At 36.6% G+C, this 25422-nt stretch overlaps 1 protein-coding gene across 1 annotated transcript in view; it reads left to right on the top strand.

The window, feature by feature from the left end:
* The first annotated feature begins 16863 nt into the window (after nt 1-16863).
* Nucleotides 16864-25422, top strand: part of LOC120357953 — a 121840-nt gene continuing 113281 nt past the window's right edge. Inside the window, exon 1 of the mRNA XM_039450079.1 lies at nt 16864-16964. The gene's annotated coding sequence lies outside the window, so the exon portion shown is untranslated. The remainder of the gene's footprint in view (nt 16965-25422) is intronic.

Raw genomic sequence — 25422 nt, 5'->3', positions numbered from 1 at the left:
TGTACATTCATTTCATTACTTTGTATAATATTGTTCACATTCAATAATTGCCCATTGATTTGTTTATCGACGCGTGCATCGACGCCGCGGGGGAAAAAAAAACCGTATCACGCTTCGTTGAAACGGCGTTTTACGCCGGTCCTTTTCACGCTTGGTAAACAGCGTTAATTTATTTGAACTAGGCGGAGGAGGAAATCGCGACGATCGATCGCGAAGCGACACGTGCGGTAGGACGAAATGCGGGCGTAACTTTTGTTAAGTACGCGGCCCGGGCTCTTATTTTTTTTTCCTTTCTTGTTCCTCTCCCACGCCCGCGAGAGACCCTTGTCTCGTCGTCGCTTATTTACGGTTGCGGTGGTCATTCCCGGTATACGAAATTACGGGACCGTGCTCGGGCATGTGCCCCTGTCGCCACGGTGTGCCGTAAATAAGCTCACCTTCGAAGATCGCCGGGAGACACGTGAAAGCACTTTCAGCTCGGAACCAGTTACGGCTCGCGCCACTTAATTTCCTTTATATACTCCTCCGCGCGCGCGCTCGCGATGCGACGCTTTTATTCTAATAAGGTCAGGAATGGCAGCAGAAACGAAACGGGCCACTGCAAACGCATTTAAACGCTCATCTATTAGCTGTGCTACTTATGTTTGCACTCTGAAATAATTAGCTCAGCGCTCCTGGCACGAATTAAATCAATAATGCGTGACGTTCACCTTCACTTTACTGTAACGAAGAAATCCTTGCGACGAAAGAAATTTTTATTTAGAGAACGGTATTTTAATTTCGCGTGTTCTTGTTTTTTTTTTACGATACTGCCGCAAGAATATGCTGAAACGTTTTCTGTTATGTTCAACAGATTTTTAATCTTCGACGCAAGAATTCTTTTTTTCGATATATTATCGTAGAAATTCACGATTACGTATCATCCTGAAAGATGAGAAAAAAATGTACGGCGCGCTTTGAAAGGGATTTATTATGCGACGTCCGGCAACTCAGTTTTTTTTTTTTTTTTTTTTCCCATAGCTTGGACTTCGATGAGAGAAAAATCTCTTTGACGTTTCGGAGCTTCCCGCGATGCGGAATGTCCACTCGTATTATCTGCGATTCGCTATGCCAGCAAAATTATATCTTGTTTTTCGCAAGGAACATTCGTTTAAGCACATTCATTCGTAACGAAGCTGCGTAAACTTTTTTCGGGAGCTTCGTATTTTTTAACTTTGCGCATTGACTGCAAACTTCTATACACTAATTCCTATTGAATTCGTATGGTATGTGATCGAGGGGGAATTCACAACCCAAAATTTTGTACACCAATGCCGATTTTTGGCATTGCTGTAAAACACTGCCGACATTTTTGTACACTGCCGACAATGCTTATTGTTAGTCAATGCCTACAATGCCGTCAATCCTATATTAAAATTAAGGCAATGCCATGCAATTATGAACACTACCGCGTGCCCATTATCATACGCCAATGCCTGCACAAGAATTCTAAAGCTTTCCCGAAGTATTCAAAAATTTTTGTGCTCAACCCCATGATCGACTCTGAAGTGAGCTCACCACTCCCCAACCACTGACGACAATGCCGTCAATATTATAGGTCACTGCTTACTTTTTTCGGCAGTCCACTGCCGAAATTTTGTACACCAATGCCGGCTGTGAATTTCCCCTCGTATGTGATGCAATAGCAGTCTTTTCTGTGGGATAAATTCAGAGTTAGGAAAGCAGCGCTGTTACCGTTATAGTTATTTATCTTTTGGTAACAAAATGAAACAACGGTATTATTTTTTCTTTTTTAATATCTGCAACAGTAACGTACTCATATTTTTTAATGATAATTATAAATTCAACGGTTATTTTTTATATTTTGAACCTATTGGTGACAATTTTCTTCATTATGGATGTGTATTCAATTTTCAGTTTCTAGTTAGTATTCACATAGTCTATTATTATGTTTAAAACCATCTTAAATATAATTAAAATAATTATAATTATTATATTAAAATATATATATTTAAATAAATCAATCATATTGCCGCATGCATTTTAAGAATAATTTTGAATTTGAAATTATCATATAAAAATTTTATTATAAAGTATAAAATTGTGATTTACGGTAGCATAAATTTCGCTGTATTTATAAATTCATAAATTTTTTAAATTTATATTTTGAGCATCTTTAAACCATTCTCTCTAAATTTTTTTATTATTTTCAAATCAAATTTAAGATAAAAAATACAGAAGAGAAAGTAATATTATGGGCCTTTTTTACATTTGTTAACGTTGTTAATAATTAATATTTTAAATTGAAAACTTAACCATTATAATTATTCATCAAATTATTCTTCAAAAGTCTAGATTTTAGATTCAAAATTATGACATATTTATAATATTGAATATTATTTAGAAATATAGTGACACTGCATAATGAGTTGAAAAGAAACAGAAATAATGTGGCTTAACTCAAAAATAAATTTAAAATATTGGTTTTAATTTTAATAAATACAGAGTTTTGTCATAAAATTTTATATTTATTTAATACAAAGAGAAAATATTGCAAAATATATGTGAAAATGTACGTACGTATAAGCTAAAAACTATTATAACAAATGTTGGTTTTTATGTATTGACATATTCTATTACATAACAGTTATTAAATAAATAATTCTATAAGTAATTACTAGAATTTGTCACCTAATGGAGATAATACGAGTGGCCTGAGTGGCCAAAATATTTACACGCTCCATAATATCTATTGTTTTCATTAACATTTTAAGAAAAAAAACACTAAAAAATTAAATCTTATTCTTAATTTATTATAATTTTGTTTTATATGTTAATTATACTAAAAAAGTAACAAAAAATGTATCGATATTTTTAAAAAGTAACTTTACCAACTCTGAGTAAAATACGGTTATTGCATAGTTCTTACATATATATTTACTATATGTTTATAATTAAACATGATTAAATTATAATTATTTATCAATACTAATAAAGAGTAAAACTTGTATAATTTCGAGATTTGATTTCTTGTTATATTAATTTTATTCCACATTGTGGCAGCATGGCTTAAATATAAAGATCAAAGTGTTAGTAGTTTAATGTCATATATTACTAGTTTAGTGTAACATGTGTATAAATCTGTGATATTGACTTTAAGATTTATCGACTACATAATCTTAACAAAAAAGTGATTTATATATATATGTATTACTCAGAACAGGATTTTTTTAATTTAAACGTGCATTTGAATCTTACATGACTCATTATTGATTGTAACGTAAAATTAAATTAATGAAATATTCTTGATAAATATTAATGAAATTTTAAACACTGTTTATGCATATTCTTCGTTAATATACGGACGTAACTGTATAATTAAACAACTAACTTAGGACATTTTAATGCTTACATCATATCGTCGCATATTTAATGCTGACCTATTTCTGAAACCTTGCAACAGCTTAATTTTTAATGAATATCTTGTTAACAATTTTTTTAATCATATTTCTAGCAAATTAAATTTGATGTTTCAGTTTTTTGCGAAAAAATTATAATAACTAATAATTACAATAACTTTTAAAGAAGCTTCTAAACCGTTTTGAAAGTGAATATATGTATTAATGTGTGGAAAATCAATCTTCTAAGTAAATTTCAATATTTTATCAATATTTTCTTCTATAGCCAATACAACTTTAATAATTATTAATAAGAAAATTAAAACGTATATGCATAAACTAAAACTTATATACATAGTCTTTAGAATTAATGAAAGGCTTCTAGAATATTTTATTAAGTAAGTTTAAGGTTAAACTTTGAAAGTTGAGAAATTGTAAACAAATATTGAATTTTTCCTACGAAAGAGCCGACTCAAAATTAAGTTGTCTATTATTCAATTACATTATAAATTTGAAAATTTACTACTTGAGCTTTTAATGATATTCTAATTTATTTAAAAAAATAACAATATTGTTCAACACACGCAGTTGACGTTATTATGAAATGATTAATTGAAATCTATCGTTCGCAGTGATGGCGGAGAGTAGTTCATTATTGTCCGTTTGAAAAATTTTAAACTTTCCTGTTCGTTCGATGTTGTTGCGTTGCCTGAAGACAAAGGCGAACTTTCGCCTCCCTTAATAGCCGTTTGTCTTGCTGAACTTTGGCGCGACAGCTGGCTCCTCGCGGGTCAACGAATGACGGAAGTATTTTTAAGAAAAAGAAAATGAGAAAGAAAGGACGAGAGCGGGAGAGGAAGTATCCCGCGCTGAGTCTCGTGTGATACTCGCAGTAAGCATCTGCCGCGCACCAAATTCGCAATGGACTTTGCGCGACTTTCGCCGTTTGCGAAAATCGGCGGGCGAACTTCGTCCGTCTACGAAGGGTCTGCTACGAAAACTCGATATGAAATTCTTCGCGTGGAACGAGATCTGATAGCAGCATCGTGATAGATAAGTTTACTTAACCGTTGTGTATTCGCGTGAGATAATTCTTTTTTTTCTTTACTTTTTTTGCGTAAGAATGTGTACACTGAAAAAATAATTTGGTTGCAATCAAAATTTGATAGATCTAAATAATTTGATTAATGTAGGCTCTATCAAAGTTTAATTACTGCAATCAAAAAATGTGATTCATTCTATTTTGTTTCTGCTGCAAAAAAATTTTTCTTGTTTTAATTTTAAAGAAAAATATATTTGTAACACTAATACTTTATTACACTGAAAAAGAATTGTAAGAACTAAAAAGTAACTTATCCAAAAAGTAATTTATCATTAGTAAACTATACGTAACACAAATCCTTAGCTTGTATTTACAAATTAAGATACACATCTTTACAAAAAATAGTAAAAGAATATTTTTTAAAAAATTTATACCTTTATATTTTTTTAAATATAAATATAAATATACAATATACAATAAATATACAATATAAATATACATAAAAATATAAATATACATAAAAATATAAATATACATAAAAATAAAAATATGGATATACATGGTTAAAAATAAAGTGTCATGAAATTCGATATTGTTTTAATACGAAAATTAAATTTAATACATGTATAACTGAAAAGTATGTGTATGAAATGTAGTACTTTTGAGAACATGTTAAAAATTGTTTTAATGTATCTGCTACCATTACATTACATTAAATTGTACATATTTGCATATTTTTAACAGTAATTAATATTATAAAATATTGTAATATAATTGGAATATAAATATAATTTTTTTTTGCAAAATTTAATTATTTAATAACACAAATTTATTAATAACGCATTTTAAATTAATAAAAAATATTAAGCAAATAATTTAGTTGTACAGATTTAAACGAATTTGTGAACTTTGGTCTGTCTATAATAAATTTTGTTGACGCAAGTAAAACATTTTGTGTTGTTAATCATAATATGTATAAATATTTTGGTTGCAATTAATCAAATAAATCTTTCAGTGTACCTTGAATTAATTTTCAAACTCTTTTATTGATGCGTATAAAACACGTTCAATTAAAAATTCCGATCTTTTCAGAATTATCGAGAGTCTAGAGATTACATTTAGTAGTTGAAGTAAATCTTACATTAGCAGGCAAATCAATTATTACGATGCCAATATGAGCTCGTTACTCAATTATTAATTTTAAAGTGCTAATTACGCTCTAATTGCCGGTCGGAGACTTTATTACAATTGCCATTATGCGGCTATAATGCAACTCGATATGAGCGTCCGAACGACGATCGAAAAAGCTGCTCGCTAATTACGTTCTATTAATTTAACAAGCTGCGAACACGTCTTTCGGCAGCGAAAATAGAGGTATCACGAAACGATCGATTCTCTCAATACAGCACACGCGAGGAGTCGGGGCAAGCGGACGCGTGGCACGCGCGCGCACAGACAGGCGCACGCGGTTCCTGAAGAATTTGCTACCATTAAAAGATTGAAGCAATCTCGCTCGGTTTCCACGTGAGCGTGCGTCACGACGAATTCGCACGTAGTGAAAATATATCCGATTCGATTCTGATTAAAACAACTGCGTGGCAGTGTGTCTCCGGAAGAGATCGCAGTTTGTGCTGGCCGCCATTCCTCGTGCGCCTGCTGTATCTCTGCTTCATAGAAACGTCAACCCTAAACTTCTCCTATAGAAAAATAAGCGACGCGATTCAATATATTATGAATTTATCATCGATTGCGCGGATTTCCTCTGGCGATGGAAGCCAGCTATCGCACACGCGTGAACGCTCTGATCGCTCTGTTCGTACAAATTTGAGATCTCAAATTACTGAATTTTACATTTTATAATATTCATGAATCGTAATATTTGATTAGCAATTTTATTTAATTATTAAATAAATTTTAGTTTAATTTAGTTGAATAAATTTGACATGTAAATTTTTTTTACCTTTACAAATTTGAAGTTTTAAAAAATACATTATAATTTTCTGCAAAATTCATTTTACAGCGAGAATCAATTAAATTTATGTAACTTTAATAATGCAACTGGCAATATTTGCAGTTTATATAATTTCCGCGGATTTTATATTGTAATATCAAAAGGCGTGTCATGTTCCATATTCGCAAATTAATTGAAAAAATATATATATACAAATCGATGCCGCGGAACTTTTTCGCATTTCCCAGAGCCGCTTTCCGGACGCAAAGACGACATGGAAAGACTCGAGCGAATGCTCTTCTCGTCGTTTCCGTGAGATGCATAGCGATATGCGCTTTTGAAGGCGAAAGCCATACGCTTTTGAAGAGTCGCTATAAATTTGCGTTCGGATCACGGCAAGAAATCCGTTATTTCCTGCGTGACCTATTCGATTTATACAAATTCTCAATCTTCGCAAAATTTGCAACGAAAAAAGCAACCCCTTTCCTTTGCTATCCTTTCATCGTCTCATAAAATTCATAAAAATTTGCCATCGCAAGGAACGCGGCTGAATCTGATCATTTATCGTAGTACGTCGCAAATTGTTACGGGAAAATTGTCAATACTGATTTAAAGATATTGTATTTCTCGAAAACTAAACATTGCATAGAATTACTGACACAAAAACATGATCTGCTTAGATAATTAAATAAATTATAAAAATATTTATACAGTCATGGCTTTTTTCAATATAAAATTTGCTAAAAATGAATTCTGTTCTTGAAAAACGAAGATAAAATTGGCGCGATTTTTTCTTGCCAATTGCATAATTGAAACAATAGAATATACACAATTGAATATATTATTGATAGATGGAATATGAGATCATTTTACATGTTCGTGTGTAGCTTCGTAAAACTTTTGTTTATGTTTTTCTCTTTCACATTTTCCTCGTAATACGGTTTGAAACATAAAATTGCTGTGCAGCATAAAGCAGACCATCTTTCCGTGAGAGACTAGACAATAACTACAAAAGCTTCAACTACAATGTTTCACGGTTTTTTTTTTAACATCTTTAATACCTTAAGGCAAAAAAAATAATGTCAAACAGCTCTACTAATAAGATGCAAAAAAAACGTGTAAAATGGAAGGATTCAATTCTAGCTTTTTAATTTTATAAACTTTATTATTTAATATTTAAAAATATTTTCTATCACTTATTGTGAATTCTACTTTCACTGTCCAGGGTGCCAGTTTTGGGGCAACCTCTCACACGCTCTTTGCGAATTATGTTGCAAAAACATTAATTATTACACAATTAGAAATAGTATTATAAATTTGTATTTTCAAAGTTCTACTTTTATCTTTTATTTGAGGAATATTATCCAGAAACAAAATGACCAATGTTGGCGACTTTCCTCAAATCAACGCGGAAGCGTATTTTGCCTGTGTATAGTATCGACATATTTAACGCGGTGTCATTATATTATATTCGCATAAAAAAAACACCTTTACTTTGCGAAATGTATTGAATCAATTCAAAAAGCGTATTTCTACATTTCACAGTATGCCGCGTAATTGGCTATTAGCGAATTAACGGGACTTGTCGAAAAGCGCTGTGCCGGAATTAAATATGGAATACATAAAAATCGGGTTCGCGCGACTACGCCGCCGTTTCTCACCGCATTGTAGGTCGCGCGCGTACAAATAGTTGCTAATTAGCTTTTCATTAGCGGCATCGTTAATGAATGTCTCTATCAAAATAATATATCGCCGGCCAGTTATTTCCGGCCATTACTGACGCGTTTTAATCCGCATTAAAATCGTACGCGCGCATATTATTATTTGTATATATTATTTACGTGGCCATTTGATTAGGAAATAATTGATGTGCGTAATTGAACGTGGTATTTACAAATTTTCAGCGATTTACACGCCGCATTGGCCAACGGGTGCATGCACGGTGTGCATGCGCGCGCGCGATTGTATTAAACGATTAAATTAGCGATAAAATAACCGGACGAGTAATTAAATGCGCGATTCTATTAATTAACATTAGACATGTAATGAATCTAACAGCGATCTCTTTAATTACCGTGATTGAAGCAGATCTCGAGTCAGAAACCGTGTAGACGCGCGAAATTACCGTTCTCGAGTGTTTCGCTGTGAAAATTCGAACGGAAGAAAAAAAAAAGAAGTTCTCGCAACGATAAGCTCGCGAAGCTCACTTTGCGACGCTCGATTGGTGTTGGCGCGAAGTCTTTTGAAGTTGCAGACAAAACTTCGAGGACTATTGCTCGCGCTTTCCCCGCCGCCGGCGTGAAGGATTCCTCGGAGATCCGTAAGTTATTCAGGATCGATCGTCGCGTCTTTCCCGTGAAGTTGCATCGCGCGTTCTTCTCGCTCCGGAGATGGTTGATTACGTCTGCGCGAATCGGCGCAGCGGCGGGCAGCGACGTGTAATTCACGAACTTTCAAAGCGTTTCTCGTCGCGACGCGTCTCGCGTGCCGAGCTCCACGCGCGTCGTACAAAAGAATCCTCGCGCGCATTTTCTTTCACTTTCGCCGGGAGAAGTGGAGACGGAAACTTTTATTTCACACGCGTCGTTTACGGAGAGAGAGAAAAAAAAGAAGGAAATGAAGAGGAGACACCAGATACATCGTCGTCCATTTTTCGATTCTCTCGACTTCCAGAGCTATTGATATTTTAGCGCTCAGAACTTCAAGGAAGACACTTAGAACATAACTTTTTCGCGTCTGATACATTATACAGGGTGCTCCAGATTCCTCCTTATTTATATTTAACCGTAGATTCTCCGACAAAATTGATGCCCCACTTAAAAACTTTCTCTTTCTCTCGCGATGAAATGACGGACGGTGGACGAATAGAGTCAGTCGTACGCGAAGGCGAACAAGTAGGAAGACAAGCGACAGAGATTGCACAAATCTTTATGAAACTATTTAATAAACACAAAGATTAACGTTTTAATAATTGTACCTACTAAATAGGAGTACAGTCTGACAACACGAATCAGCAAGCAGAGATCTCCAGAAATGAAACTATAGGAAATTCTTAGAAATTCTTGAGCGCAGAATAAAAATTCTGGCTGTAAATAATTTTTGTCATGTCTATCTTTTTTTTTTTTAAGAAAAAAATTATTATTAAATTACCAATTTATTGTTTCATATGTAAACAAGAATATAAAATCTTCTTGAAAGAATTTATAATCTTAGACATAATTTTGCTTACATAAAGAAAATTCTTTTCTTCGTGTAAGCAAATTATGTCTGTTTTAGATTATAAATTCTACTAGGAAAATTTTATATTTTTGCTTATATATGAAACAATGAATTGTTAATTTAATACTATTTTTTTTCTGTGTAAAGTTGCGAAAAACTGGCTTCTTTGATCGCTGTAATACGCGAACGAGATGTGCTAGAGGGATTCCATGGCACTTAAAAATATCTTGAAACGTTTTCTTCAAAATATATATTGTTCACTTTTCGCAGTTTAATCTGTTTCGATTAAAAACAACATTTTTGTTAGAATTTTAAAAAATTGACGTATGTTTCTGGTAAGCAAGAAACGAGTTTTGTACACGGAAAGAACAATTTTACAGTAGTGTCTAAAAATTTAACTCAATACAGATCAAAAAGCAATAAATAATTATGTAAGACGTTCAAGCATGATGATACTGCTGCAAAAATTTCGATATTCCAACAATCAACTTAAATCGTCCAATATAAATTTTTTAATGGTTTAATATAATTATTTTCAGATCTATATTTCAACAAAATCATCCTTTCCGTGTATAGTAGGCGCACATATTGCTGAATTGAAAAAAAAAATATATATATATATTGTTAAATTAGAAAAAAATAAAGAGATTACTTAATATGGCGAACATAGTCAAGAATATATTCCATTTATATAAAATATATTATAATATATTTAGATTTTTCTAAAATCGTTGATTACGAATAATTGAAAAATTCAAAATTGCCGGTCCAATATGGCGGATGCCATTCGAGAATTTAATTTCTCCGGAAAATGTGTAGTATCTATTTTAAAGAATACGTTTTCAAATACATTTTTAGTACTCCCTTACACGTCCCGTTTGCGAAATACAGCCGACTAACAAAGGGCAAATACGCGTGCTTTTTCGCAACGTTTCAAAAAATCTAGACGCGATAGAAACTTTTTATAGCTAGACTCGAATTCTGCACCAACGGTCAACAAGTATCGTTTGATCTCTGGAGCTTTTCAAAAATACTTATTTATGGACCTGTGTAATTCGTTTCGAAAGCATTTCGCTACGGTTTACTCAGAAAAATTTGTTACAGAGAACACCGCGTTTATCGAGCGACATAAATCGGATGAGAGCCGGCTGCTCCGCTCTTTCCCAGCCACGAAATTCATCGTCCATTCCAATCCACGGTCGTGGCATCGTATAATATTTCATTCCACTTTTCTGTTACCTTTGGAGACCATCGCGGTCGCGACAGGCGCACGACGACGAGAATTAGCGTTTCCAGCAGTGCGGCGGAAACGGGCGACACGCATTAAGCTCTGGCAGAGCACATACGCGACCCGCGAGTTTTGATTTTCCGTGAGATCGGATGTCGACCCGTGTACATGCCGTGACGCGCAGAGTGCCTCAGAAGTCGCTGCGGTGTTCTCTCATAAATGTGTTATCGCGTCCGACCTCGTTAACCCTGCACAATATAGGTAATACCTCCCGACGAGTTTCCTTTGATTAAAGGTCACGCAGCTCTTTACGTATCCTTTTAAATATCTAATCAAACAAACTAAATAATAATGGTAAAACGTAACGGAGGAAGAATTAAAAATAATCCACCCTTTATTTAAAGAATAAGGTTTTATCACATTTTCACGTTTCACCGTCTAGAAGCTTTTCAGTTTTTAATCGCATGGTAAAACGAAAACAAACAATGCCAGCGGCAATATGGAATAGCGGCTATTTTTTTCCAGTTCCGCTTGTAACAGTTCTTTTGGGAAAAAGGGGGCAGGGCGAAACTATGTGGGATTTTTGATGCACCCCGTATACACTGTCGCTTGTTCTGTTCTTTGGTCCTGCGTTTGCGACCGCAGTGTTTGTAGTACGAGGACAAAGCTTAATGCACTGGCCGCGAGTAGACGGCGGTCCTGCAAGTTCGCGTTACCATCGGGCTAATTGGATGCTTTAATATTTGAAACGGAAACAAACGACCCGAGAGTCATTTCCGCCTGACGTTTTCTCTCCCGAGGTGCGTTATTAGAGAACCTGTCGTTTACCTAGTAATATGTCCAGAATTGATGTACAATACTCTCGCGGTATACGCTATCAAACCCTTTTTTTTTCTTCTTGCAATAACTATGTGACATTTCTAATTTCCTATGTAATAACGTTTTTATAAACAGCAATAATTGCAAACGATTTTATTTGAAATATAAATAGGGTTTCTTTTAAATTACTCTGTTATACTGATTGTGAGAAAATGTTTTTTTAATAAAAAAGAATATTTCTCAAAAATGTTTCGATACAAATACCTGTTTGTTTATAAGTTCTTAAATATATTTTGTACTTTTACATTATTTACATTAAAAATAATAACTTAATAAATAACGTGATCGTATTATTAAACTTAATTCTAAATTGTCTTCTAAGAAAAAAAAATCGGATTATCTTGAATATAAGAATAAAATAAAAGTGAATAATTTCTATAGAAAAGAACAGTAATATTTAATTTAATTGAAAATGATAATTTTCTCGACATGTACATTTTGATTATAATATACATTTTATTTTAATTTAGAAATTTTACGATTTGAATGTACATAAATGAACTACCAAGTCCCACCGGGTAAATACTATTTTAATGTTAAGCACAGTTTTTTATATCAAGGTACTTTTTTTCAGTATAGGCAAAAAAATACACAGTGAAATACTGCTAAGAAAAGCGCACTCTTTTTACTTTTTTTCTTCTATTATAATAATAAGTAGCTGTTATTTTTAACGAAGAGTATCTTTTTGATAATTACCTTAAAATATACTTATCACGAATTCGAGAAAAACTCATTATTATAATTTACTCTTTCGCAGAATATTATGAAATCGTGTCGAAAAAAAGAATAATAAACAAACCAAATTTTTATTTCAACTTAATGTTAAATATTAAATATTATTTGCATCAAGTAAATGCGCGATGAGTATTTTGAGATTATTGTCAGAAAAATATTCTTCGCTAAGATAACCGTTATTTAAAAGAAGAAAATTGAAAATTGAGTAATCGCCTTTCTTACACGACAAGAGCAATTTTGTTGAAATAAAAGATCTGAAAAAAATTGTGTTAAACTATTTCAAAGATTGTATCGGATATTTAACTTGGCTGCTAGAATGTCAAAACTGTTTGCGGCAATATTATCGTGTTTAAACGTTCTGTATCATTATGTTGATAGCTCAACATGAAATTATTCTCTGATTTATATCTAGCTGAATTTTTAGATGCTGCAGCAAAATTGTTTTTTTTTTTTTTTTTGTGTGTAACAGGTGAGTGGCATTTTTCTACGTGCATACGTCTGGCGACGTTTATGATAAGATTAAGAATTGATAGTACAATCGCGATAGAAGAATGCGATCTAGGATATATTGAGATTATTCAAGAGAAATTTGATCACATTGACGTTACTCATTTACGAAATTAATGCGGCTTATTGCGGGACGTTTAATTCGTTATCGCGCAGTCGGACATTGTTTATTCATGCTCGAACTCGAGACGCGAATCACGGAGCGAAATTAGCTATCTATCTGCTATCCGTCGGACTCATGTCAACACGTGCAATGCGCAATGTATACACGGCGCGAGCGACCGTAGCCGGAACGTGATTGTCGATTGATCAAATGCCGATAATCCGATTTCGATCGCTCCTTGATTACTGGTACCCGGTCGCTTTTTCGTCATCGGCCGCCATCGCGGCGCGACATCGTTACGGATAATTACGGGAAAAATTACGGAAGTACGTCGGCGTCGCGCTCTCTCGAGCAGCTAACAACCGATTATTGAATTCGTCACGAATATCGCGCCAACTTGGTCTCATTTCCCGGCCCTCTGTATCTGTCATGTATTTAATTAACGTTTACGTCGACGATTAATTATTCGGCATTGTTACACATAGCAGGGGGGGGGGGGGAGGGGGGTGAAAGAGAAAGAAGGACTGTCAATCACGATGGGCGGCATCGAGTGCAACGTTGATAGTTACCAACGATTCGCGAATTACTGGACGATTTTCTATCCGGGCAACGTTGTCGCTGCGCGCTAATTTCGCGCTTTTACGAAACGTCGCTCGTCCCGTTCGCTCCACCATCGGATTCCGCGCAGGTGAGAGGAGAGGACGGGGGGAAAGGAGGCAAAATAATAATATGCAAAACAGTCGCGGCCTGCCCGCGCGGCGTGGAGGATGCGTGTCGAATGCCACGCATTCTGACGCAAAATTTATTCAACTCCGATCACAGAGCGCATAAAGCAATTCATCGCTCGATCCGTCGCGCTTAATCGAATTCTTTTGCTCCAAAAGCATTGTACGCCACGGTGTATCGAGAATTTTTTTTTTTTCCTAAATGGGTGTACCGCGTTGCACTCTCGCGTCGCGTTTCGATTCGCGTCCGAGCATCACGAGCGAGAGTAGAGAAGAACAAAAGGGAGAAGAATCCGCTAACTATCCTGGGGATCAAATTTCTCGAGAACAATAAGTGGAAAAGGAATATGGACGACAGAAAGACGCACAAAATAAACAAAACAAGGGGAGAGGGGGACCACGGAAGTGCACAAAACAACATAAATAACAGAATGGTATACGCAAAGAACAATTTTGCTGAAACACAGATCTGAAAATAATTATACTGAATCATTAAAAAATTTGCATTGGATGTTTAAGCCAGTTACCAGAATGTCAAAACTTTTTGCAAAAGAATCATCATGCTTGAATGTCTCATATAATGATTTTGATTTAACATAATTCAACATAATTATTATTTTCAATTAATTCAGTTAATTCAACATACAATTATTTTCTGATCTGTATTTAGCTAAATTTTTAGGTACAGTAAAATTGTTCTTTCCGTATAGAAAGATAGATCAGTAAACGAACAATTAAAAGCATATAATAAATATATTATAATTTCATAACATAGATTATTAAATTATAATGACAGAAACGTGTCAACTTTACTTGATCATCTTTTTAGCAACCTAATAACAATAATTTATACACTGAGAAAAAAATGTATTTGAATACTTGCAATGAAATATTTATTTATGATACATAAACATTTATTCAATAAAAAAATAATAATTAAGTTACATGATTCTTACACTGACAAATATTTATTTACATTTAATAAATATTTTTATTGCAAATATGAAAACAAATGTTTATTAAAATTTAGTAATTTTTTCTCGCAGTGTATAATACAAACTTGAGCGTGATATAAATATATGGAAATACTGAATATCGTTGGACGCATGTCAGCGTTCTCACTAGTATGATCACAATATTACTAAAATGTTTTCTTCAATGTTATCTCATGAAACAATTTAAAAGTGTCTTGCTTTAAAAATTAAAATCAAATCTTGCCATTTTTTTAAAAATCAGGAACATATGTGTCAATTACGTACGCAATCAACCAATTTTTCATGTGTTCCATATCATTCATCGTTTTATTTAAACTATTTAACTCTTACGATGCCATGCTCAAAATAGCTTCACCCCTATAATTCCAAATCTGTTTTTTTTCATTTATTTAAAATGGCTAAAAAATCTCTAAAAATTCACAAACATATGTACTTTCAGTTTTTTAGAACAAATGTCGAAACTTTACTTTGGAAAATAAAATATAGTATATAACTTAATAGTCCACGGAACATGCGAGAACCTATATGAACAAAAATTGGTCAAACACGAAGTACCCAGAAAAGGGGTTAACAAAATGTATTTCTCGGTTTTCGACAATGCTTTTGTTTGCTATCGCTGTTTACGAGCCAATATAAATAATTCTACGCGGAATAAAATGAGATTATGCCGGAGAATATAAAATTCGATATATATTATAAAACAAAGAGGAGAGCGTGGAAAAGGGACCAGAGGAGGCGTGCAGAAAGAGAGAGAGAGAGAGAGAGAGAGAGAGAGAGAGAGAAAGTCGGAGAGAAGCGAGGATATCCGAGGCGCGCCGCGCTGCCACCATCCCCCGCGCGGCCACCCCCTCGTTCTCTCTCTCGCCCCCTCCCAACCTCGCGTATAACGGCAGCGACCCCCGAACGGGCTGCTCTCCTTCGCCTCAGTAGCGCCGGGCGTCTCGACGCGGCAGCACGTTGCGTTGGGGGTTTCAGCATCGCGGGCTCCGATCGCGGATTCAGTGTATATTCTCAATCTCACTCTTCTGTCTCTCTCTTTCTCTGTTCGTCAAGTGTCTAACTCTCTCTTTCTCTCATTTTCCATCCCGCGCAGCCCTCATCAACCTTCCCGTGGGTTCACGGTGGGACCCGCCCACCCGCGCGCGAGTGACTTTCCTCTTCCCCCCCCTCTCCCCCTCTCTTTGGCGTTGATTCCCTCCCCCTCTTCTTTATCGCGAAACAAGTATCGCGACGCGTGCAGCCGCGTTCGCCGAAGTCGCGGAAGTCGCGGAAGTTTGCAGCTAGAGGAAGGGGCTGGCCGTGTCGCGGACCCTTTCTACTTTTCAGTCTTCCTTCCGGATTTTCTCACCGCGACGTAGCGCACCTCGTTCGTCGACGGGGGACCACGACGACGGCAACGACGACTACGACAAGAGAGAGGCTTCCGTCGCCGTCGTTATGGGGGAAGACCTGCCCTCCGGAGACGCCCGGCGCGGTTAGTTCCAGGTGGAACCGAGCGGGCTCGCGAAGGCGCGCCAGGTGTAGCGCCACTCGCGCGCGACGGTCGCAAGTGTGACACACGGGTCCGCGCTTTGTTTTGACTGCGGCCGCGAGGAGCCGTCTCTCGCGTCGCCCATTCGCCCGGATCGTCGTCGGGATCGTCACGCGCGGTCGCGCGCGCGCGCGTTCGCAGTGGGTGACCGGTTTGTTTTCGCGCGGGACAGCAAGCTCTCGTCGAGGCGCCGCGCCGCCAGCCTCTGTGTGACAGCGAAGGGTTAGTGTGTGCTCTGTGTCGGTGACGATCGCACCGCCCGGTGAAGGATCTCCCCGAGTGCGATTAGAGGATTACGCGGAGAGCAGATATATTAGTGCGCAGGGTGACATTGTTTCTCTTCGGTGCAGCGTCCGATCGAGGGAAGGATTCTAACCAGTGATCGAGTTATGGCCGTGATGGGAACGACGTCGGTATTTCGATCGGACAGCGGCGGCGGCGGCGGCGGCGACGATCGCGGTGGAAGATCTCGCCGGTGCCACCCGCGGACGAGCAGGGTGAGAAGCGGCGTGGCGACCAGAGCATCGAAGGGATCATCCGCCGTCAAGTGCGAATCGGTCGCGGCAAAGCGCAGTGGTTCCGGAAAGTTTCTTCTGGTTGGCGCTGTCCTGGCCATACAATTCGTCGGCGCGGCGGCGATAACCAGCAAGGGTGAGTGCTCCTCCTTCTTTTCTTCAGAGTGAATCTGCCGCCGAGTCTCGGTCGAGGGATAAATCCTTCTTGGGTTGTCCAGTGTCCGGTGCGAACATGTGTGGGCGTACTTATTTTCCGAGTTGAGGTTCAACGGATGAAACGGCTCCGGATGAAACGGCTCGGAGGAAAGCTCGAAGGAAACGATGGAATATTGAAAATAAATAGCCTCGAGTTTTGCACGTCTCTCTCGGACACGCGGAAAACAGAAATGTAAATAAGACGTTTTAACACTTGGATCTAGGAAGCTGCCTCTAACTAGAAAGATCATCACTGAGGCCCTTGCACAATGAAGGAATATTAGATATTGGGAATGAGAATTCAAATTTTTTTAGAATCGGTTTCTTCAGGAAATATTGAATGTAACACATATAAAAATTAACCCTTTGGAACTCAATTCTTTTCTCTTTTTTATTTTTGGTAACTATTTTGGACAATTTCTACTTATTGGCGTAAAATATCTTGGAGTATTTGATGGGACATACATATCCCAGTGGGACCCAAAGTTAATGAGATATTAATGAGACACAAGTGTGTTATTGGAAACACAATAACACATAAATTATTGTTTATCTATAATGTTTATTAAAAAAACTAGTTCTATAAGACCCGGTTTTGTGATTGGATGACATTTTAAGATAGTACTGGAGACAATGTTAAATATAAAAGAATCGACTATGAATACCAATCTAAAATTTTAATTTCTATTCCTAACATTCCATTCGACGCAGGATCTTGAACAAAGTGTTGGTTTGTGAATAAAGAGAGGAGCTGACTCTTGTACAAGAAATTCAATATAAATTAAACTGCTAAATTAAATTCATACAATAAATAACATTAATATATAAATATTAATATAATAGATAACATTTTAAATTAAATGTTAGCATAATAGACACACACTTTCACGTAACAAGTAATTGATAAAAACTATAAGATGAATATCGAGGGAAAGTTTGTCAAATATCACGATATACATTCACCGTCTTTAAATATTATTATAGTGAAAATTTTGTTCACCATTTTCGAAAATTATTCTTTTATTTTACGAGGGAGCATTACTTTTACACTCGGAAAAAAATTCATCGTAGTGACAGCTGTGGAAGTGACAACCACGCAAGTTTCATATGTATCATACAACTAACGTGTATAGATCAATAGACTATTTTATAGTTGTTGCAGCTAAAATATTATAATAAAGTTTAATCATTAATATTTGTGCAATTATTAATAGTAAAATAACATTTCAACTAGAATTACAAAATTACATGGACTTCATACAAGTAAGTTATTTTTCCAGTTTACGGCCGATTAAATATACAAGTGGAATAATGTGATAACAGTGAAACAGTGTAGGACCCCAAGTGCTAGCAAAATGAACGAAAGCTCCCGAGTTCTTTCGAATCTCAGTTATTTTACTCCGTCACCTACATTTGTATTACTATTTTTCTGCACTTTATTCAACAATTTACAAATGAAAATTCAATATTATTGTATTTTTTTTAATTTATCCGACTCATTGTTTTCATTGTATCACAACTTTATGATACACAGTTGTCGCGTTGCCGGGCTGGAAAATTTTTCCCCAAATTTGCATTTTGTTATTGTCGTAGTGGAAGATTTTTTTTTAGAAAATAAAAATACTAGATCTTCATATTTTTCTCTGCTGAAATTTCTCCTCAACTTTTTTTATCCTCCAAAAAATTTCCCGTGATAATAAGAAAATCCAAATTTGGGGTAACGCTGCATAGTTGGGACGTTATTTATTCACAAATTTCTAGTGGCTGGTACGATTTTTTTCTCTGAATGTGTAATGCCGCCTCCACTTCGCCTACATCGTACCTGAGTGTAAGAACCGTGTTCTACTTTAACGCGGGACAAGGGTTGCGGCTACTTACAGTGTCTTTGTACTTAAGCGCGCGTGAGCAAAAACCGTCGCTCATCCTCCTTCGCTGTCGATACCTCATAAACCAATACCGCGGACTTGGACTTTCCAACTTCGGCCGTTACTCGGGCGCGAGTTGTGGGAGGAACGTGTCCGTGCCGGCGAATTACCCAGCCGTTCGATCCGCGAAATATTCTATTACGCGAGCAGAACGATCGACGTCGCGCCGCGCCGCGGCGATTCGTTTTTCTCTGGCCCTTCAGTGCAATCAGCATTCTCCCTCTTCCCTTCCGCGTCGATTTCTGATTATCGGATTGTTTGACGCGAACGAGACGAAGGGGTGGGGGGGGGAGGCATTGCGACCCCGTAGGGCGCGACCCACGTCGATTTCGTATTCGAGGTGACCGACCGCCGTAACTGCGTATAGGGTTTAAGAGATCGCCCTAGTAATGCCGGGAGACGAAGATGCATACTAATGCAAGTGACACGGCGACCCGACCATAGTCTAAAGAATATAAGGGACCGAGCCTTTTGCGAGCGGAAGGTGATAATAGCACAGAAATGGGAAGTCGTTACTTTACCATCATTTTATCGTCACTTTTATTTTTTATAATGACGATTTGGTAACGACTTTACAATTTTTCATAGTGGTAATGGTAACGCCAGGGTTGCGGAACAGTCGCTTTTGACAAGCAACTCGTTGTTATTATGCATTACTTATTTTTAAAAAAGTAGCTAGTTAATATTTTTCAATGGGTAACGTGTAATGAGTCGATTGTCAAAAGTGACTGTCCAGCCTTGGTCTCACCATTACTTATTATGGAAAATTGTAACATTATTACCAAATTATGAAAAAGTGTTATGAAAAAGTGTTATGAAAAAGTGTTATAAAAAAGTAACGAGTAACCGCGTTACCTTTTATTGTAACTCGTTAGTTTTCATCCCTGCAATAACAAGGAAGCAATCTCTTTTCTTTTACACTAGTATAACTTCTAATTCCGTGCGCTCGGAAGTGTTCGGTATTACGTGATGTCGTTGGATCTCGTGGACCGAGTATCATCGAATGTAACCGCAAAGTACCGAGGTCGAGTAGTGCCACGCAAGAAAGGGTCGAGAACCCCTCACGTCTAATATCACCCTCTTCTATACAGGCAACTAATGCTCGGTCCCCATCTTCTTTAGTCTGGAGCGGTTTTCATTCCGAAAGCTAACCGGCGATTTTTCCCTCTCACCAGGGCCGGATACTTTTGACTTTTCTGGATGTGGAGTACACTCACCAAGCGGGAGGGAGGGTAGGGGATGGTTTTAATAACACAAATATTTTATCTCTCTTGTTATATGCATTGTGCAACGTGAGCACCGTAATCAAACGCTGGTTTTTTTTTAAATCGCTTAAAAATTTCTAAAACTTGTCAAAAATGAAAATATTTTTTTTAAACCCCCAGAATTTTCTGGGTGTGGAATTTTATATCTCCAAGGGAGCTCGAGCGTGGAAAGCTCCATGCTCTCCGTAAGGAGAGATCTCCGTCCACGCTTCTGTCGCATCTGAGCAGGGCGCGGCGCAGAGATTGCGTCTGGGACGAATTGCAGATAGTGAGCGGCGGTAATCAACGCGAAAAGAATGCTTTTATGTCCCCCTCCCCTCCCTCCTCTTTCCCCGTCGCAGATTCGCAACGATCGTGATATCGGCGTGCCAATGAAACGAAATAATAGTTGCCATTGGCGTAATTTCGGGATATAGAATTTCACATATTTTCAGCGTTGCTTTTAACACGTACGAATTATTCGATAAATATTTTTTATTAATACCGACGCGCGAACGTAGAAATTTGTTATTTATTTGTTTTTTTATTAATATTGACGCGCAGGAATAAAAGTGCGCGCGCGCGCTACCGATAATGAAATTGCAGCCGTCACATATCTATTGTTTGAGCGCGCTTCGATTGATAACATCATGCTATGCGACCGTGTACTCGGGGTGCGCTAAAAGACGTTAATGTAAATTTCCCGCACGCCGTCGCAATATCGCGCGCAAACAATTCTCGTTCGCGTTCCCGTCTCGAGTGGCTGCATTATGTAAGAAACGATATAGTTATCTAATCGATAGACGCAGCTTAATGTCTGGGTACTTGTGTAATACGCACGCACACGTGCCGATAAACAATCATAAGCACCGTCTCGCGATCGCCGGTGGTGCGCGTTTCGCGATGACTGAAAAGCTATTTCGAACATTCTCTATGCCGAACCGTTCCGCGGTTCGGAAATTATGCGGCAAACAATGGAAGCGTGTTACACACCTACCACCTCCTGCCTTCCTCCCTCCCTCCCCTTCACCCCTTTATCGCGCGCGAGGTCTGAATATGAATCGCGTGTAAATTTCAGAAATCGTATTGTTAAACCAGAAAGTATTTTATATGCGCGAGAGGGAGAGCTCATTTTAAATAAAATAACGTCTTTGCGCGCGCGAGCTAGCCCGCGCCGCGCATACACGCGGCTCGTGCGATCCGTGCGCGCCGCTCGGGGGAGACGGGAGATGGTGGTGGATCAGCGTTATCTTGCAAGGTTCTTTCGCAACGTATATCACGGGACGTCGAAACACGTCGGCGCGCCATGTCGTTATCGTTCGGCGTATCGTCGTCGGTCCGGCGGGACCGACGTTGAATTAATTGAAAGCCGTCGCGCGTTGCACGGGCTTTGCGCTCACCGGAAGACGTCATTTTGATCTGGTTTTAATTAAACAACGGACGTCGCGCGTCTCTCACGGGGAGGAAAGAGAGAGAGAGAGGGCGGGAGGGAGGGAGAGAATCGAGAAGGTCGGATCCCCGCGCCAGGAACCGACATGGGACGGACGGGAAAACATGGGGGAACGGAGGAAAGAGACTTGACGAGAGAGCGGGAGCTCGTTGGATGATTGAGGGCAACGACGGAACGTTTAACGCGATTAAAAAAACGTCGCATGGCCGATCAAAGGCGTCCGCAACGATCGCTCGTGCCACGCGAAATCCATCGGCCGCCGCTGGTAAAAGGACGACGATCTCGTACAATGTCGCTCGAAAACGGTCGGTCGAACGTTCGCCGTGTATAAAAGTGCAACACGGCTAACCGAGCGAAAGACCCTATCGACTAGAACGGTAAACGGGTCCCGGGGTGAAGTTCACGCTTATTTCGTGAAAAGTAGCACGCCTCTTAAGATGACTTATATTTCTTCTAGTAAAATAGTGATACGGGAATTGTACTTTTAATAAAATCGTGAAATAAGAATTGTATTCGTAATGCGTGTGCGGCGAATGAAGAGATAAATTTGCATTTTAATGTAGAAGTTTATGAGGGGAAAAAAAATTAAGAAAGCAAAAATTTTGCGTAACATCAGCGTTGGTCATTATTATCAATAATTAATATTGATGACGTTTTATCTGTGATAAATTCAGATAAAGTTGATTAACTATTTCAGATCTAAATTTTTTTGAGAAATAAAAATGACACTTGTATTGTCTGGTTATTTTTGGAGGTTTGGAGGATCGCTGAATGTAAAAGTTAAGTCAAATAAAAATGATGGAGCTAATACGCCGAAGTCAAGAAATAAAAAATTTAATATAAACGATATGAGAAAGATATCAACACATTTAAATAACAGGAATATCGATCAAAATCGGATTTTAATGCTTAATAATTATTTTTTAAGTGAATTTATTATTTATTAGTTCCTTCGAACTGTGCGCTAAGATTCCTTACCTCTAGCCCGAAAACTGTAAAGAAATTGTTGCGAAGAATATTCCTCGGTCAGGATTTGAATCTGGATCTCCCTATATTCATGGAGGTGCTTGTAAGCATCAAAATTAATTATCAATTTAATTCGTGATATTACATTTCTAGTTGTACTTAACAATTGCGCTTTAAAATATCCGGTAAATATGTGCGCAGCTTGAGGGAACTTGTAAATGTATATAAAATTCACTTGGAAAATTATTATTTAGCATAAAGATCTGTTTTTGACTGATATAGTCATTCTTGTTATTTAAATAAAATGTTATTATTAAACTGAGTTTATTATCAACTTTTTTTGCATTTGTATCAATAACACACTTCTCCATAGTTGTTTTTCCAATCATTAAAACAAAAAGCTTGAAAATTACATGCGTTTATACATATTGTATAAATATCATCAGAAATTTATAATATAAGTTATATTTGAATAATCCTCATGCAAAAATAATACTGCGCATCATGTCGAACCTTGGTTCGTCCGAAAACTTTTCGATTTTACTATAAAAATAATTTTTTATATTTTATAATTGTATTCACTTCAATATTCTTCAATTAAAGTTTAAATTTAATCTTCATTAAAACAAGCCCTAGTTGAACTAGGACATGTTGAATAGCTTAAAATTTTACCAAAGATATAATTTTTTAAAGACACCAGAAGACCCGAAAGGGTCAATTTAATCTCAGAGTCTATTCATACTTTTCTTACCGTATAATACCCATGAAAATAATTCACATCGATATCGACATCGAAACTGTCATCAATAGAAATAGGAAATAAGCGCATTCTTCATGTCTCATATGTATTCACAAGGAAATAGATTCATAAAATTATATTCAATAAAAATTGAGAGGTATGTAAAGTGGTATAAATAAATAATGAATTCAGTTTCCTTTGCCCTCCTCCTCATCGTTTTTTCATATCCCCTAAAGATGGGTATTCGTCGTTTAAAAAAATAGGTCACGATTCACACAAGTTTGAGAAACTTTACTTTAGATGAAAATCCCACCCACAAAATTAGGAATTCTTTTTACACTTTTATTTTTCAAGTTAGAGATTACAAGATGTTCGAATAACTGAGCTAACGCTATGTTGTAATGCAAACGAAATTTTATCAAATATTGTTTTAAGTTATAAAAATTTTAATAACAGAAACTGTACTAACCTCTAATTAGCACTTGGATAAAAATTCAGTTACTCTCCAGGGTTAATGTTTAAAAAGTGTTAATAAAAGGAACTTTTGTGTTTATTTTCTATTCCACGTTGTACCGAAATTTCAGGGAAATAATAGAATTTCACCGAAACTCGTGGCCTAATTACAATTATAAAAAAAAACCTGTGCACATTATCGTGGCTTTGCTCGATTGTAGTTTCGGCAAAATTACACCAATGGATTAGCGATACACTGCTGGATATTTGTACAAAGTTCGTCGGCCGGTTATTATAACTAGTTTGCGCGTTTGAAATGTGGCGTGCTCACGCGTCGTTGAGTCGATGCCGTAATACGAACCGTGCAAATTGTCGCAGCGGAACGAAGATCAGTGGCAACTGAATTTATGATAATGCTGCTTCATTAATGAAACTCGACAAAATGCACAAATGATATTATGTTGCAAGCGTGTCGCGGCTGTATACTACATTGTAATATAATATTCTTTAGTTGTATAAACCAAATTTTATAAATAATTTTACGGTATCGTATATATTACATCAGCTTCGTAAATTGATGTTTTCGTATATACGTAAGTACATTCGCGATTATTAATTTCTGTGGAAAGAGAATATCTTTGTTACTGAAATGAAAATCAATAATATTTTACATATAAATGACAATCGGGAAATTGTTGAAGTTACACTGCTATTTTTTTTTAAATAAGTGAATATATCGAATTAAATTTTACATATAGAAAAAAGCTGTCCTATATTAATGACGTTTAATTCATTTTAATGTATAAGTTGTGGATGGGCTAAAATGAGAGTACTGAGAGAGATGGGCTAAATGAGGTTCAGTAAATAATGCGCAGCGTAATAATATATGTGCTGGTTTACATAACTCAGTTGGCTAAACGTTTTGGCTCGGCTGCCAGATATTTTTAACGATTAAAGAAAAATTGGTCACATGTTCTCGGAGGGATCAAGACCAAGCACTTTTTCTGATTACTAAAATCTAGAGGGTGTAAAAAAAAACGACGAGACAAGAGTGTGAAACTTAACAAACCAAAAACTTATAAAAATAGGAAAGTTAGGAAAGAAGTTCAGAAGAATCAAATAAGAGAGTTATGAAAAGTCCAGGGCAGAATAAAATTACGACCGTCGATCGAAGGTCGACAAATTAAAAATGATTCATTTAATTCATTCCTTTTTATTCGTTGTTAATTAAAAAATGAATTGCAGTTTGGGAACCCTGCTCTTAAAATAAAAATTTACCCACAAAATCAAGAATTCTTTTTGCACTTTTTTTTCCTACTTTATAAGTTACAAGGTGTTAGACTAACTGAAATTGATGCTATTTTAATGTAAACAAAATCTTATTAAATGCTATTTTAAGCTGTAAAAATTTTAATAGCAAAACTGTATTAAACTCTAATTAGCATTTGAATGAAAATTCATCTGCATTCCATGGTTGGCATTTAAAAAGCGTTAATAAAAAAACTTTTGCATTTATTTCCTCTTCCACGTTGCACCGATTTCACGGAAATAATAGGATTTTACAGAAACTCGTGCCCTAATTACAACAAAAAAAAAAAAAAATCAAGCACATTATAATAATA

The sequence above is a fragment of the Solenopsis invicta genome, chromosome 5, assembly GCF_016802725.1.
Source record: "Solenopsis invicta isolate M01_SB chromosome 5, UNIL_Sinv_3.0, whole genome shotgun sequence".
Classification (NCBI taxonomy): Eukaryota; Metazoa; Arthropoda; class Insecta; order Hymenoptera; family Formicidae; genus Solenopsis; species Solenopsis invicta.
This window is presented reverse-complemented; position numbering and strand designations above follow the sequence as displayed.